Source organism: Anopheles funestus, chromosome 3RL (assembly GCF_943734845.2).
Source record: "Anopheles funestus chromosome 3RL, idAnoFuneDA-416_04, whole genome shotgun sequence".
NCBI lineage: Eukaryota > Metazoa > Arthropoda > Insecta > Diptera > Culicidae > Anopheles > Anopheles funestus.
The window spans coordinates 63,866,578-63,883,721 of NC_064599.1; the positions used below are offsets into that span (position 1 = coordinate 63,866,578).

General features: G+C 35.9%; 1 long non-coding RNA gene across 1 annotated transcript; it reads left to right on the forward strand.

The window, feature by feature from the left end:
* The first annotated feature begins 679 nt into the window (after nt 1-679).
* On the forward strand, nt 680-14,876 carry LOC125766904 (uncharacterized). The gene is made up of 5 exons (XR_007418701.1): nt 680-1,779; nt 2,495-5,401; nt 6,688-6,877; nt 9,405-10,164; nt 13,598-14,876. It is a non-coding gene; the product is annotated as an uncharacterized LOC125766904 (long non-coding RNA).
* The last annotated feature ends 2,268 nt before the right edge of the window (nt 14,877-17,144 follow it).

Sequence of the window (17,144 nt, forward strand, 5' to 3'; positions counted from 1 at the left end):
GAGTTATAGGCAAAAGTTGGTGCAAAAATGAGGAAAATTTTACATTTTCTCAAACAGGGTAAGGAACTTGGTTCCTCGGATAACTTCTGGCACAGACATCTGAGGGCATGGCCGTCCAAGAAGAAAATGTAGCCATTGGGGCCATCTATCGGTCACAAGTTAAAGATTGGCGATCCGTTGGATACCAACCGAGTTATAGGCAAAAGTTGGTGCAAAAATGAGCCTAATGAAATTTTTAAATTTTTATATTTTTTTAAATTTTTTCTGATTTTTTACTCTTTTTTAAATTTAAAGCATTATTTGAGTGAAAAGAAACTCATTGCAACCTATTGGCATTAAAATAAATCAATTTAATTTTTTTTGCAAAATTTCTCAAAAAAATGGCAAGGGTTACCCCTTATGAAATTTTCGAGTGGAAATTTTTTTAAATTTTTTTTTCTGATTTTTTATACTTTTTTTAATTTAAAGCATTATTTAAGTGAAAAGAAACTCATTGCAACAAAATTTGCATTAAAATATATCATATTTATAAATTTTGCTAAATTACTCAAAAATGAAGAAAATTTTACATTTTCTCAAACAGGGTAGGGAACTTGGTTTCTCGAATAACTTCTGGCACAGACATCTGAGGGGATGGCCGTCCAAGAAGAAAATGTAGCCATTGGGGCCATCTATCTGCCACAAGTTAAAGATTGGCGATCCGTTGGATACTGACCGAGTTATAGGCAAAAGTTGGTGCAAAAATGAGGAAAATTTTACATTTTCTCAAACAGGGTAGGGAACTTGGTTCCTCGGATAGCTTCTGGCACAGACATCTGAGGGCATGGCCGTCCAAGAAGAAAATGTAGCCATTGGGGCCATCTATCGGTCGCAAGTTAAAGATTGGCGATCCGTAGGATACCGACCGAGTTATAGGCAAAAGTTGGTGCAAAAATGAGCCTAATGAAATTTTTAAATTTTTATATTTTTTTAATTTTTTTCTGATTTTTTACTCTTTTTTTAATTTAAAGCATTATTTGAGTGAAAAGAAACTCATTGCAACCTATTGGCATTAAAATAAATCAATTTAAATTTTTTTGCAAAATTTCTCAAAAAATGGCAAGGGGTACCCCTTATGAAATTTTCGAGTTGAAAATTTTTTAAATTTTTTTTTCTGATTTTTTATACTTTTTTTAATTTAAAGCATTATTTAAGTGAAAAGAAACTCATTGCAACAAAATTTGCATTAAAATATATCATATTTATAAATTTTGCTAAATTACTCAAAAATGAAGAAAATTTTACATTTTCTCAAACAGGGTAGGGAACTTGGTTTCTCGAATAACTTCTGGCACAGACATCTGAGGGCATGGCCGTCCAAGAAGAAAATGTAGCCATTGGGGCCATCTATCTGCCACAAGTTAAAGATTGGCGATCCGTAGGATACCGACCGAGTTATAGGCAAAATTTGGTGCAAAAATGAGGAAAATTTTACATTTTCTCAAACAGGGTAAGGAACTTGGTTCCTCGGATAACTTCTGGCACAGACATCTGAGGGCATGGCCGTCCAAGAAGAAAATGTAGCCATTGGTGCCATCTATCGGCCACAAGTTAAAGATTGGCGATCCGTTGGATACCGACCGAGTTATAGGCAAAAGTTGGTGCAAAAATGAGGAAAATTTTACATTTTCTCAAACAGGGTAAGGAACTTGGTTCCTCGGATAGCTTCTGGCACAGACATCTGAGGGCATGGCCGTCCAAGAAGAAAATGTAGCCATTGGTGCCATTTATCGACCACAGGTTAAAGATTGGCGATCCGTAGGATACCGACCGAGTTATAGGCAAAATTTGGTGCAAAAATGAGGAAAATTTTACATTTTCTCAAACAGGGTAAGGAACTTGGTTCCTCAGATAACTTCTGGCACAGACATCTGAGGGGATGGCCGTCCAAGAATAAAATGTAGCCATTGGGGCCATCTATCGGCCACAAGTTAAAGATTGGCGATCCGTAGGATACCGACCGAGTTATAGGCAAAAGTTAGTGCAAAAATGAGCCTAATGAAATTTTTAAATTTTTATATTTTTTTAAATTTTTTCTGATTTTTTACTCTTTTTTTAATTTAAAGCATTATTTGAGTGAAAAGAAACTCATTGCAACCTATTGGCATTAAAATAAATCAATTTAAATTTTTTTGCAAAATTTCTCAAAAAAATGGCAAGGGGTACCCCTTATAAAATTTTCGAGTTGAAATTTTTTTAAATTTTTTTTTCTGATTTTTTATACTTTTTTAATTTAAAGCATTATTTAAGTGAAAAGAAACTCATTGCAACAAAATTTGCATTAAAATATATCATATTTATAAATTTTGCTAAATTACTCAAAAATGAAGAAAATTTTACATTTTCTCAAACAGGGTAGGGAACTTGGTTTCTCGAATAACTTCTGGCACAGACATCTGAGGGCATGGCCGTCCAAGAAGAAAATGTAGCCATTGGGGCCATCTATCGGCCACAGGTTAAAGATTGGCGATCCGTTGGATACCGACCGAGTTATAGGCAAAATTTGGTGCAAAAATGAGGAAAATTTTACATTTTCTCAAACAGGGTAAGGAACTTGGTTCCTCGGATAACTTCTGGCACAGACATCTGAGGGGATGGCCGTCCAAGAATAAAATGTAGCCATTGGGGCCATCTATCGGCCACAAGTTAAAGATTGGCGATCCGTAGGATACCGACCGAGTTATAGGCAAAAGTTAGTGCAAAAATGAGCCTAATGAAATTTTTAAATTTTAATATTTTTTTAAATTTTTTCTGATTTTTTACTCTTTTTTTAATTTAAAGCATTATTTGAGTGAAAAGAAACTCATTGCAACCTATTGGCATTAAAATAAATCAATTTAAATTTTTTTGCAAAATTTCTCAAAAAAATGGCAAGGGGTACCCCTTATGAAATTTTCGAGTTGAAATTTTTTTAAATTTTTTTTTCTGATTTTTTATACTTTTTTTAATTTAAAGCATTATTTAAGTGAAAAGAAACTCATTGCAACAAAATTTGCATTAAAATATATCATATTTATAAATTTTGCTAAATTACTCAAAAATGAAGAAAATTTTACATTTTCTCAAACAGGGTAAGGAACTTGGTTCCTCGGATAATTTCTGGCACAGACATCTTAGGGGATGGCCGTCCAAGAAGAAAATGTAGCCATTGGGGCCATCTATCGGCCACAAGTTAAAGATTGGCGATCCGTAGGATACCGACCGAGTTATAGGCAAAAGTTGGTGCAAAAATGAGGAAAATTTTACATTTTCTCAAACAGGGTAAGGAACTTGGTTCCTCGGATAGCTTCTGGCACAGACATCTGAGGGCATGGCCGTCCAAGAAGAAAATGTAGCCATTGGGGCCATCTATCGGCCACAAGTTAAAGATTGGCGATCCGTTGGATACCGACCGAGTTATAGGCAAAAGTTGGTGCAAAAATGAGCCTAATGAAATTTTGAAATGTTTATATTTTTTTAAATTTTTTCTGATTTTTTAGTCTTTTTTTAATTTAAAGCATTATTTGAGTGAAAAGAAACTCATTGCAACCAATTGGCATTAAAATAAATCAATTTTAATTTTTTTGCAAAATTTCTCAAAAAAATGGCAAGGGGTACCCCTTATGAAATTTTCGAGTTGAAAATTTTTTAAATTTTTTTTTCTGATTTTTTATACTTTTTTTAATTTAAAGCATTATTTAAGTGAAAAGAAACTTATTGCAACAAAATTTGCATTAAAATATATCATATTTATAAATTTTGCTAAATTATTCAAAAATGAAGAAAATTTTACATTTTCTCAAACAGGGTAGGGAACTTGGTTTCTCGAATAACTTCTGGCACAGACATCTGAGGGCATGGCCGTCCAAGAAGAAAATGTAGCCATTGGGGCCATCTATCGACCACAGGTTAAAGATTGGCGATCCGTTGGATACCGACCGAGTTATAGGCAAAAGTTGGTGCAAAAATGAGGAAAATTTTACATTTTCTCAAACAGGGTAGGGAACTTGGTTTCTCGAATTACTTCTGGCACAGACATCTGAGGGCATGGCCGTCCAAGAAGAAAATGTAGCCATTGGGGCCATCTATCGACCACAGGTTAAAGATTGGCGATCCGTTGGATACCGACCGAGTTATAGGCAAAAGTTGGTGCAAAAATTAGGAAAATTTTACATTTTCTCAAACAGGGTAAGGAACTTGGTTCCTCGGATAACTTCTGGCACAGACATCTGAGGGCATGGCCGTCCAAGAAGAAAATGTAGCCATTGGGGCCATCTATCGACCACAGGTTAAAGATTGGCGATCCGTTGGATACCGACCGAGTTATAGGCAAAAGTTGGTGCAAAAATGAGGAAAATTTTACATTTTCTCAAACAGGGTAAGGAACTTGGTTCCTCGGATAACTTCTGGCACAGACATCTGAGGGCATGGCCGTCCAAGAAGAAAATGTAGCCATTGGTGCCATCTATCGGTCACAAGTTAAAGATTGGCGATCCGTAGGATACCGACCGAGTTATAGGCAAAAGTTGGTGCAAAAATGAGCCTAATGAAATTTTTAAATTTTTATATTTTTTTAAATTTTTTCTGATTTTTTACTCTTTTTTTAATTTAAAGCATTATTTGAGTGAAAAGAAACTCATTGCAACCTATTGGCATTAAAATAAATCAATTTAAATTTTTTTGCAAAATTTCTCAAAAAAATGGCAAGGGGTACCCCTTATGAAATTTTCGAGTTGAAAATTTTTTAAATTTTTTTTCTGATTTTTTATACTTTTTTTAATTTAAAGCATTATTTAAGTGAAAAGAAACTTATTGCAACAAAATTTGCATTAAAATATATCATATTTATAAATTTTGCTAAATTACTCAAAAATGAAGAAAATTTTACATTTTCTCAAACAGGGTAGGGAACTTGGTTTCTCGAATAACTTCTGGCACAGACATCTGAGGGCATGGCCGTCCAAGAAGAAAATGTAGCCATTGGTGTCATCTATCGACCACAGGTTAAAGATTGGCGATCCGTTGGATACCGACCGAGTTATAGGCAAAAGTTGGTGCAAAAATGAGGAAAATTTTACATTTTCTCAAACAGGGTAGGGAACTTGGTTTCTCGAATTACTTCTGGCACAGACATCTGAGGGCATGGCCGTTCAAGAAGAAAATGTAGCCATTGGGGCCATCTATCGACCACAAGTTAAAGATTGGCGATCCGTTGGATACCGACCGAGTTATAGGCAAAAGTTGGTGCAAAAATGAGGAAAATTTTACATTTTCTCAAACAGGGTAAGGAACTTGGTTCCTCGGATAACTTCTGGCACAGACATCTGAGGGCATGGCCGTCCAAGAAGAAAATGTAGCCATTGGTGCCATCTATCGACCACAGGTTAAAGATTGGCGATCCGTAGGATACCGACCGAGTTATAGGCAAAAGTTGGTGCAAAAATGAGGAAAATTTTACATTTTCTCAAACAGGGTAGGGAACTTGGTTCCTCGGATAACTTCTGGCACAGACATCTGAGGGCATGGCCGTCCAAGAAGAAAATGTAGCCATTGGTGCCATCTATCGGTCACAAGTTAAAGATTGGCGATCCGTTGGATACCGACCGAGTTATAGGCAAAAGTTGGTGCAAAAATGAGGAAAATTTTACATTTTCTCAAACAGGGTAAGGAACTTGGTTCCTCGGATAACTTCTGACACAGACATCTGAGGGCATGGCCGTCCAAGAAGAAAATGTAGCCATAGGGGCCATCTATCGGTCACAAGTTAAAGATTGGCGATCCGTTGGATACCGACCGAGTTATAGGCAAAAGTTGGTGCAAAAATGAGCCTAATGAAATTTTTAAATTTTTATATTTTTTTAAATTTTTTCTGATTTTTTACTCTTTTTTTAATTTAAAGCATTATTTGAGTGAAAAGAAACTCATTGCAACCTATTGGCATTAAAATAAATCAATTTAAATTTTTTTGCAAAATTTCTCAAAAAAATGGCAAGGGGTACCCCTTATGAAATTTTCGAGTTGAAAATTTTTTAAATTTTTTTTTCTGATTTTTTATACTTTTTTTAATTTAAAGCATTATTTAAGTGAAAAGAAACTCATTGCAACAAAATTTGCATTAAAATATATCATATTTATAAATTTTGCTAAATTACTCAAAAATGAAGAAAATTTTACATTTTCTCAAACAGGGTAGGGAACTTGGTTTCTCGAATAACTTCTGGCACAGACATCTGAGGGCATGGCCGTCCAAGAAGAAAATGTAGCCATTGGTGTCATCTATCGACCACAGGTTAAAGATTGGCGATCCGTTGGATACCGACCGAGTTATAGGCAAAAGTTGGTGCAAAAATGAGGAAAATTTTACATTTTCTCAAACAGGGTAGGGAACTTGGTTTCTCGAATTACTTCTGGCACAGACATCTGAGGGCATGGCCGTCCAAGAAGAAAATGTAGCCATTGGGGCCATCTATCGACCACAGGTTAAAGATTGGCGATCCGTTGGATACCGACCGAGTTATAGGCAAAAGTTGGTGCAAAAATGAGGAAAATTTTACATTTTCTCAAACAGGGTAAGGAACTTGGTTCCTCGGATAACTTCTGGCAAAGACATCTGAGGGCATGGCCGTCCAAGAAGAAAATGTAGCCATTGGTGCCATTTATCGACCACAGGTTAAAGATTGGCGATCCGTAGGATACCGACCGAGTTATAGGCAAAACTTGGTGCAAAAATGAGGAAAATTTTACATTTTCTCAAACAGGGTAAGGAACTTGGTTCCTCGGATAACTTCTGGCACAGACATCTGAGGGCATGGCCGTCCAAAAAGAAAATGTAGCCATTGGTGCCATCTATCGGTCACAAGTTAAAGATTGGCGATCCGTAGGATACCGACCGAGTTATAGGCAAAAGTTGGTGCAAAAATGAGCCTAATGAAATTTTTAAATTTTTATATTTTTTTAAATTTTTTCTGATTTTTTACTCTTTTTTTTAATTTAAAGCATTATTTGAGTGAAAAGAAACTCATTGCAACCTATTGGCATTAAAATAAATCAATTTAAATTTTTTTGCAAAATTTCTCAAAAAAATGGCAAGAGGTACCCCTTATGAAATTTTCGAGTTGAAAATTTTTTAAATTTTTTTTTCTGATTTTTTATACTTTTTTTAATTTAAAGCATTATTTAAGTGAAAAGAAACTTATTGCAACAAAATTTGCATTAAAATATATCATATTTATAAATTTTGCTAAATTACTCAAAAATGAAGAAAATTTTACATTTTCTCAAACAGGGTAGGGAACTTGGTTTCTCGAATAACTTCTGGCACAGACATCTGAGGGCATGGCCGTCCAAGAAGAAAATGTAGCCATTGAGGCCATCTATCGACCACAGGTTAAAGATTGGCGATCCGTTGGATACCGACCGAGTTATAGGCAAAAGTTGGTGCAAAAATGAGGAAAATTTTACATTTTCTCAAACAGGGTAGGGAACTTGGTTTCTCGAATTACTTCTGGCACAGACATCTGAGGGCATGGCCGTCCAAGAAGAAAATGTAGCCATTGGGGCCATCTATCGACCACAGGTTAAAGATTGGCGATCCGTTGGATACCGACCGAGTTATAGGCAAAAGTTGGTGCAAAAATGAGGAAAATCTTACATTTTCTCAAACAGGGTAAGGAACTTGGTTCCTCGGATAACTTCTGGCAAAGACATCTGAGGGCATGGCCGTCCAAGAAGAAAATGTAGCCATTGGTGCCATTTATCGACCACAGGTTAAAGATTGGCGATCCGTAGGATACCGACCGAGTTATAGGCAAAAGTTGGTGCAAAAATGAGCCTAATGAAATTTTTAAATTTTTATATTTTTTTAAATTTTTTCTGATTTTTTACTCTTTTTTTAATTTAAAGCATTATTTGAGTGAAAAGAAACTCATTGCAACCTATTGGCATTAAAATAAATCAATTTAAATTTTTTTGCAAAATTTCTCAAAAAAATGGCAAGGGGTACCCCTTATGAAATTTTCGAGTTGAAAATTTTTTAAATTTTTTTTTCTGATTTTTTATACTTTTTTTAATTTAAAGCATTATTTAAGTGAAAAGAAACTCATTGCAACAAAATTTGCATTAAAATATATCATATTTATAAATTTTGCTAAATTACTCAAAAATGAAGAAAATTTTACATTTTCTCAAACAGGGTAGGGAACTTGGTTTCTCGAATAACTTCTGGCACAGACATCTGAGGGCATGGCCGTCCAAGAAGAAAATGTAGCCATTGGGGCCATCTATCTGCCACAAGTTAAAGATTGGCGATCCGTAGGATACCGACCGAGTTATAGGCAAAAGTTGGTGCAAAAATGAGGAAAATTTTACATTTTCTCCAACAGGGTAAGGAACTTGGTTCCTCGGATAGCTTCTGGCACAGACATCTGAGGGCATGGCCGTCCAAGAAGAAAATGTAGCCATTGGTGCCATTTATCGACCACAGGTTAAAGATTGGCGATCCGTAGGATACCGACCGAGTTATAGGCAAAAGTTGGTGCAAAAATGAGGAAAATTTTACATTTTCTCAAACAGGGTAAGGAACTTGGTTCCTCGGATAACTTCTGGCACAGACATCTGAGGGGATGGCCGTCCAAGAAGAAAATGTAGCCATTGGGGCCATCTATCGGCCACAAGTTAAAGATTGGCGATCCGTAGGATACCGACCGAGTTATAGGCAAAAGTTAGTGCAAAAATGAGCCTAATGAAATTTTTAAATTTTTATATTTTTTTAAATTTTTTCTGATTTTTTACTCTTTTTTTAATTTAAAGCATTATTTGAGTGAAAAGAAACTCATTGCAACCTATTGGCATTAAAATAAATCAATTTAAATTTTTTTGCAAAATTTCTCAAAAAAATGGCAAGGGGTACCCCTTATGAAATTTTCGAGTTGAAATTTTTTTAAATTTTTTTTCTGATTTTTTATACTTTTTTAATTTAAAGCATTATTTAAGTGAAAAGAAACTCATTGCAACAAAATTTGCATTAAAATATATCATATTTATAAATTTTGCTAAATTACTCAAAAATGAAGAAAATTTTACATTTTCTCAAACAGGGTAGGGAACTTGGTTTCTCGAATAACTTCTGGCACAGACATCTGAGGGCATGGCCGTCCAAGAAGAAAATGTAGCCATTGGTGTTATCTATCGACCACAGGTTAAAGATTGGCAATCCGATGTATACCGACCGAGTTATAGGCAAAATTTGGTGCAAAAATGAGGAAAATTTTACATTTTCTCAAACAGGGTAAGGAACTTGGTTCCTCGGATAACTTCTGGCACAGACATCTTAGGGGATGGCCGTCCAAGAAGAAAATGTAGCCATTGGGGCCATCTATCGACCACAGGTTAAAGATTGTCGATCCGTAGGATACCGACCGAGTTATAGGCAAAAGTTGGTGCAAAAATGAAGAAAATTTTACATTTTCTCAAACAGGGTAGGTAACTTGGTTTCTCGAATAACTTCTGGCACAGACATCTGAGGGCATGGCCGTCCAAGAAGAAAATGTAGCCATTGGTGCCATCTATCGACCACAGGTTAAAGATTGGCGATCCGTAGGATACCGACCGAGTTATAGGCAAAAGTTGGTGCAAAAATGAGGAAAATTTTACATTTTCTCAAACAGGGTAGGGAACTTGGTTTCTCGAATTACTTCTGGCACAGACATCTGAGGGCATGGCCGTCCAAGAAGAAAATGTAGCCATTGGTGCCATCTATCGACCACAGGTTAAAGATTGGCGATCCGTAGGATACCGACCGAGTTATAGGCAAAAGTTGGTGCAAAAATGAGGAAAATTTTACATTTTCTCAAACAGGGTAAGGAACTTGGTTCCTCGGATAACTTCTGGCACAGACATCTGAGGGCATGGCCGTCTAAGAAGAAAATGTAGCCATTGGTGCCATCTATCGACCACAGGTTAAAGATTGGCGATCCGTAGGATACCGACCGAGTTATAGGCAAAAGTTGGTGCAAAAATGAGGAAAATTTTACATTTTCTCAAACAGGGTAAGGAACTTGGTTCCTCGGATAACTTCTGGCACAGACATCTGAGGGCATGGCCGTCCAAGAAGAAAATGTAGCCATTGGGGCCATCTATCGACCACAAGTTAAAGATTGGCGATCCGTTGGATACCGACCGAGTTATAGGCAAAAGTTGGTGCAAAAATGAGCCTAATGAAATTTTTAAATTTTTATATTTTTTTAAATTTTTTCTGATTTTTTACTCTTTTTTTAATTTAAAGCATTATTTGAGTGAAAAGAAACTCATTGCAACCTATTGGCATTAAAATAAATCAATTTAAATTTTTTTGCAAAATTTCTCAAAAAAATGGCAAGGGGTACCCCTTATGAAATTTTCGAGTTGAAATTTTTTTAAATTTTTTTTTCTGATTTTTTATACTTTTTTTTAATTTAAAGCATTATTTAAGTGAAAAGAAACTCATTGCAACAAAATTTGCATTAAAATATATCATATTTATAAATTTTGCTAAATTACTCAAAAATGAAGAAAATTTTACATTTTCTCAAACAGGGTAAGGAACTTGGTTCCTCGGATAACTTCTGGCACAGACATCTTAGGGGATGGCCGTCCAAGAAGAAAATGTAGCCATTGGGGCCATCTATCGGCCACAAGTTAAAGATTGGCGATCCGTTGGATACCGACCGAGTTATAGGCAAAAGTTGGTGCAAAAATGAGGAAAATTTTACATTTTCTCAAACAGGGTAGGGAACTTGGTTTCTCGAATTACTTCTGGCACAGACATCTGAGGGCATGGCCGTCCAAGAAGAAAATGTAGCCATTGGGTCCATCTATCGACCACAGGTTAAAGATTGGCGATCCGTTGGATACCGACCGAGTTATAGGCAAAAGTTGGTGCAAAAGTGAGGAAAATTTTACATTTTCTCAAACAGGGTAAGGAACTTGGTTCCTCGGATAACTTCTGGCACAGACATCTGAGGGCATGGCCGTCCAAGAAGAAAATGTAGCCATTGGTGCCATCTATCGGTCACAAGTTAAAGATTGGCGATCCGTAGGATACCGACCGAGTTATAGGCAAAAGTTGGTGCAAAAATGAGCCTAATGAAATTTTAAAATTTTTATATTTTTTTAATTTTTTTCTGATTTTTTACTCTTTTTTTAATTTATAGCATTATTTGAGTGAAAAGAAACTCATTGCAACCTATTGGCATTAAAATAAATCAATTTAAATTTTTTTGCAAAATTTCTCAAAAAAATGGCAAGGGGTACCCCTTATGAAATTTTCGAGTTGAAATTTTTTTAAATTTTTTTTTCTGATTTTTTATACTTTTTTTAATTTCAAGCATTATTTAAGTGAAAAGAAACTCATTGCAACAAAATTTGCATTAAAATATATCATATTTATAAATTTTGCTAAATTACTCAAAAATGAAGAAAATTTTACATTTTCTCAAACAGGGTAGGGAACTTGGTTTCTCGAATAACTTCTGGCACAGACATCTGAGGGCATGGCCGTCCAAGAAGAAAATGTAGCCATTGGGGCCATCTATCTGCCACAAGTTAAAGATTGGCGATCCGTAGGATACCGACCGAGTTATAGGCAAAATTTGGTGCAAAAATGAGGAAAATTTTACATTTTCTCAAACAGGGTAAGGAACTTGGTTCCTCGGATAACTTCTGGCACAGACATCTGAGGGCATGGCCGTCCAAGAAGAAAATGTAGCCATTGGTGCCATCTATCGACCACAGGTTAAAGATTGGCGATCCGTAGGATACCGACCGAGTTATAGGCAAAAGTTGGTGCAAAAATGAGGAAAATTTTACATTTTCTCAAACAGGGTAAGGAACTTGGTTCCTCGGATAGCTTCTGGCACAGACATCTGAGGGCATGGCCGTCCAAGAAGAAAATGTAGCCATTGGTGCCATTTATCGACCACAGGTTAAAGATTGGCGATCCGTAGGATACCGATCGAGTTATAGGCAAAAGTTGGTGCAAAAATGAGGAAAATTTTACATTTTCTCAATCAGGGTAAGGAACTTGGTTCCTCGGATAACTTCTGGCACAGACATCTGAGGGGATGGCCGTCCAAGAATAAAATGTAGCCATTGGGGCCATCTATCGGCCACAAGTTAAAGATTGGCGATCCGTAGGATACCGACCGAGTTATAGGCAAAAGTTAGTGCAAAAATGAGCCTAATGAAATTTTTAAATTTTTATATTTTTTTAAATTTTTTCTGATTTTTTACTCTTTTTTTAATTTAAAGCATTATTTGAGTGAAAAGAAACTCATTGCAACCTATTGGCATTAAAATAAATCAATTTAAATTTTTTTGCAAAATTTCTCAAAAAAATGGCAAGGGGTACCCCTTATGAAATTTTCGAGTTGAAATTTTTTTAAATTTTTTTTCTGATTTTTTATACTTTTTTAATTTAAAGCATTATTTAAGTGAAAAGAAACTCATTGCAACAAAATTTGCATTAAAATATATCATATTTATAAATTTTGCTAAATTACTCAAAAATGAAGAAAATTTTACATTTTCTCAAACAGGGTAAGGAACTTGGTTCCTCGGATAATTTCTGGCACAGACATCTTAGGGGATGGCCGTCCAAGAAGAAAATGTAGCCATTGGGGCCATCTATCGGCCACAAGTTAAAGATTGGCGATCCGTAGGATACCGACCGAGTTATAGGCAAAAGTTGGTGCAAAAATGAGGAAAATTTTACATTTTCTCAAACAGGGTAAGGAACTTGGTTCCTCGGATAGCTTCTGGCACAGACATCTGAGGGCATGGCCGTCCAAGAAGAAAATGTAGCCATTGGGGCCATCTATCGGCCACAAGTTAAAGATTGGCGATCCGTTGGATACCGACCGAGTTATAGGCAAAAGTTGGTGCAAAAATGAGCCTAATGAAATTTTGAAATGTTTATATTTTTTTAAATTTTTTCTGATTTTTTAGTCTTTTTTTAATTTAAAGCATTATTTGAGTGAAAAGAAACTCATTGCAACCAATTGGCATTAAAATAAATCAAATTAAATTTTTTTGCAAAATTTCTCAAAAAAATGGCAAGGGGTACCCCTTATGAAATTTTCGAGTTGAAAATTTTTTAAATTTTTTTTTCTGATTTTTTATACTTTTTTTAATTTAAAGCATTATTTAAGTGAAAAGAAACTTATTGCAACAAAATTTGCATTAAAATATATCATATTTATAAATTTTGCTAAATTATTCAAAAATGAAGAAAATTTTACATTTTCTCAAACAGGGTAGGGAACTTGGTTTCTCGAATAACTTCTGGCACAGACATCTGAGGGCATGGCCGTCCAAGAAGAAAATGTAGCCATTGGGGCCATCTATCGACCACAGGTTAAAGATTGGCGATCCGTTGGATACCGACCGAGTTATAGGCAAAAGTTGGTGCAAAAATGAGAAAAATTTTACATTTTCTCAAACAGGGTAGGGAACTTGGTTTCTCGAATTACTTCTGGCACAGACATCTGAGGGCATGGCCGTCCAAGAAGAAAATGTAGCCATTGGGGCCATCTATCGACCACAGGTTAAAGATTGGCGATCCGTTGGATACCGACCGAGTTATAGGCAAAAGTTGGTGCAAAAATTAGGAAAATTTTACATTTTCTCAAACAGGGTAAGGAACTTGGTTCCTCGGATAACTTCTGGCACAGACATCTGAGGGCATGGCCGTCCAAGAAGAAAATGTAGCCATTGGTGCCATCTATCGACCACAGGTTAAAGATTGGCGATCCGTAGCATACCGACCGAGTTATAGGCAAAAGTTGGTGCAAAAATGAGGAAAATTTTACATTTTCTCAAACAGGGTAAGGAACTTGGTTCCTCGGATAACTTCTGGCACAGACATCTGAGGGCATGGCCGTCCAAGAAGAAAATGTAGCCATTGGTGCCATCTATCGGTCACAAGTTAAAGATTGGCGATCCGTAGGATACCGACCGAGTTATAGGCAAAAGTTGGTGCAAAAATGAGCCTAATGAAATTTTTAAATTTTTATATTTTTTTAAATTTTTTCTGATTTTTTACTCTTTTTTTAATTTAAAGCATTATTTGAGTGAAAAGAAACTCATTGCAACCTATTGGCATTAAAATAAATCAATTTAAATTTTTTTGCAAAATTTCTCAAAAAAATGGCAAGGGGTACCCCTTATGAAATTTTCGAGTTGAAAATTTTTTAAATTTTTTTTCTGATTTTTTATACTTTTTTTAATTTAAAGCATTATTTAAGTGAAAAGAAACTTATTGCAACAAAATTTGCATTAAAATATATCATATTTATAAATTTTGCTAAATTACTCAAAAATGAAGAAAATTTTACATTTTCTCAAACAGGGTAGGGAACTTGGTTTCTCGAATAACTTCTGGCACAGACATCTGAGGGCATGGCCGTCCAAGAAGAAAATGTAGCCATTGGTGTCATCTATCGACCACAGGTTAAAGATTGGCGATCCGTTGGATACCGACCGAGTTATAGGCAAAAGTTGGTGCAAAAATGAGGAAAATTTTACATTTTCTCAAACAGGGTAGGGAACTTGGTTTCTCGAATTACTTCTGGCACAGACATCTGAGGGCATGGCCGTTCAAGAAGAAAATGTAGCCATTGGGGCCATCTATCGACCACAAGTTAAAGATTGGCGATCCGTTGGATACCGACCGAGTTATAGGCAAAAGTTGGTGCAAAAATGAGGAAAATTTTACATTTTCTCAAACAGGGTAAGGAACTTGGTTCCTCGTATAACTTCTGGCACAGACATCTGAGGGCATGGCCGTCCAAGAAGAAAATGTAGCCATTGGGGCCATCTATCGGCCACAGGTTAAAGATTGGCGATCCGTTGGATACCGACCGAGTTATAGGCAAAAGTTGGTGCAAAAATGAGGAAAATTTTACATTTTCTCAAACAGGGTAGGGAACTTGGTTCCTCGGATAACTTCTGGCACAGACATCTGAGGGCATGGCCGTCCAAGAAGAAAATGTAGCCATTGGGTCCATCTATCGACCACAGGTTAAAGATTGGCGATCCGTTGGATACCGACCGAGTTATAGGCAAAAGTTGGTGCAAAAATGAGGAAAATTTTACATTTTCTCAAACAGGGTAAGGAACTTGGTTCCTCGGATAACTTCTGGCACAGACATCTGAGGGCATGGCCGTCCAAGAAGAAAATGTAGCCATTGGTGCCATCTATCGACCACAGGTTAAAGATTGGCGATCCGTAGGATACCGACCGAGTTATAGGCAAAAGTTGGTGCAAAAATGAGGAAAATTTTACATTTTCTCAAACAGGGTAGGGAACTTGGTTCCTCGGATAACTTCTGGCACAGACATCTGAGGGCATGGCCGTCCAAGAAGAAAATGTAGCCATAGGGGCCATCTATCGGTCACAAGTTAAAGATTGGCGATCCGTTGGATACCGACCGAGTTATAGGCAAAAGTTGGTGCAAAAATGAGGAAAATTTTACATTTTCTCAAACAGGGTAAGGAACTTGGTTCCTCGGATAACTTCTGACACAGACATCTGAGGGCATGGCCGTCCAAGAAGAAAATGTAGCCATAGGGGCCATCTATCGGTCACAAGTTAAAGATTGGCGATCCGTTGGATACCGACCGAGTTATAGGCAAAAGTTGGTGCAAAAATGAGCCTAATGAAATTTTTAAATTTTTATATTTTTTTAAATTTTTTCTGATTTTTTACTCTTTTTTTAATTTAAAGCATTATTTGAGTGAAAAGAAACTCATTGCAACCTATTGGCATTAAAATAAATCAATTTAAATTTTTTTGCAAAATTTCTCAAAAAAATGGCAAGGGGTACCCCTTATGAAATTTTCGAGTTGAAATTTTTTTAAATTTTTTTTTCTGATTTTTTATACTTTTTTTAATTTAAAGCATTATTTAAGTGAAAAGAAACTCATTGCAACAAAATTTGCATTAAAATATATCATATTTATAAATTTTGCTAAATTACTCAAAAATGAAGAAAATTTTACATTTTCTCAAACAGGGTAGGGAACTTGGTTTCTCGAATAACTTCTGGCACAGACATCTGAGGGCATGGCCGTCCAAGAAGAAAATGTAGCCATTGGTGTCATCTATCGACCACAGGTTAAAGATTGGCGATCCGTTGGATACCGACCGAGTTATAGGCAAAAGTTGGTGCAAAAATGAGGAAAATTTTACATTTTCTCAAACAGGGTAGGGAACTTGGTTTCTCGAATTACTTCTGGCACAGACATCTGAGGGCATGGCCGTCCAAGAAGAAAATGTAGCCATTGGGGCCATCTATCGACCACAGGTTAAAGATTGGCGATCCGTTGGATACCGACCGAGTTATAGGCAAAAGTTGGTGCAAAAATGAGGAAAATTTTACATTTTCTCAAACAGGGTAAGGAACTTGGTTCCTCGGATAACTTCTGGCAAAGACATCTGAGGGCATGGCCGTCCAAGAAGAAAATGTAGCCATTGGTGCCATTTATCGACCACAGGTTAAAGATTGGCGATCCGTAGGATACCGACCGAGTTATAGGCAAAAGTTGGTGCAAAAATGAGGAAAATTTTACATTTTCTCAAACAGGGTAAGGAACTTGGTTCCTCGGATAACTTCTGGCACAGACATCTGAGGGCATGGCCGTCCAAAAAGAAAATGTAGCCATTGGTGCCATCTATCGGTCACAAGTTAAAGATTGGCGATCCGTAGGATACCGACCGAGTTATAGGCAAAAGTTGGTGCAAAAATGAGCCTAATGAAATTTTTAAATTTTTATATTTTTTTAAATTTTTTCTGATTTTTTACTCTTTTTTTTAATTTAAAGCATTATTTGAGTGAAAAGAAACTCATTGCAACCTATTGGCATTAAAATAAATCAATTTAAATTTTTTTGCAAAATTTCTCAAAAAAATGGCAAGGGGTACCCCTTATGAAATTTTCGAGTTGAAAATTTTTTAAATTTTTTTTTCTGATTTTTTATACTTTTTTTAATTTAAAGCATTATTTAAGTGAAAAGAAACTTATTGCAACAAAATTTGCATTAAAATATATCATATTTATAAATTTTGCTAAATTACTCAAAAATGAAGAAAA